The sequence below is a fragment of the Camelus ferus genome, chromosome 25, assembly GCF_009834535.1.
Source record: "Camelus ferus isolate YT-003-E chromosome 25, BCGSAC_Cfer_1.0, whole genome shotgun sequence".
Lineage (NCBI taxonomy): Eukaryota > Metazoa > Chordata > Mammalia > Artiodactyla > Camelidae > Camelus > Camelus ferus.
In genome coordinates, this window is record NC_045720.1 from 112,885 (window position 1) to 114,049 (window position 1,165).

Consider the following 1,165-nt stretch of genomic DNA (forward strand, 5'->3'; position numbering starts at 1 on the left):
TGGAGCTTGTCATCCAGTTACAACTTCTGCTTGTAGAGAAAGGACTTTTAGGAAGGAAGAAAAATTAATTCACTGTTACTATTCCAAGGATCGCCTCAACATCCTTTCAAGAGACCGAAGGACTAGGAAACTGTGGCAGTATCTTCCTCAAGGCTGCATGATTAGAGTGCCAAATGAGGGGCAGGGGGGAGGTGACTTGGGTTTTTCTTACACTTTCATCTTTACATACAGTCGAAAGTTTTCTTAATTGAGAACCTCAGCTTTTATTCTAATCCTCTTTCAGGTAGTTTGGCCAAAACGCCCTCATGAGTAATTCCTGCAGTCGGTTTGGATTAATGTTTTAGTTTTCAGTTAAATATTTCACGCAAATTGCATTGAATTTTATATACATAGTTTTCTATTACATAGTTAATGTTCTACATTACGTAGTTGATGATTCCAGTCATAAACTGCCCAGTTGCACTCCTAGCTTCGTGATGGCATTGACATTGGTTGGGAGCCGTACTGTCCTGGCACAGGGCACTCACCCACTCGGTCCCCCCTGCTGCTGAGCCGAATAGGTTGGCTAAGGTGAGAAGACACGGGCGTTTCAGGTGCTTGGTTGGTAGAAACTTTCTAGAAGAGCTTTGTGCCTATGCCAGCAGGCGTGTAACCTTCCCAACCCCACTGTGGCCCACACCAGTGGCACTGGCTTTGGTCTCCTGGAACACACTAGAAGCAAGAGACCTGTTGCCAGAACAGTTGTGACCTCCAGGAATCTGAGGTCTGCTCAGCAGGCGTCATACCGTCTACTTGATGCGGTTCTGAAGGCGCCCTTGTTCCTGCTGCGCTGGTCAGTCATGCTTGTTCCCCCCGCGAGGGAAAGCGAAGGCAGGGCACTCTCAGGTCCCCGAAGGCTGCTGTTCTAGGGAAGTGACAGCTGTTTTCCCATAGGTCTTTCTTACCTGTGCTGTATAGCAGGCAGGTATAGTCTCCTACCTCAGATCTCTCTGTATTGGTCATTCTTACCACACGCTGTGTGGGATTATGACAGGACAGAACTTAAGGTGGTTAATACTTTGAGGTAGACATTACTTTCTGCTCATTGGACTAGTAGAGTATGGATGGTCTGGTCTCCATGAACTACTTTTGTAGCCTGGCTGGACTTGTGAGCCAGAGATATTGG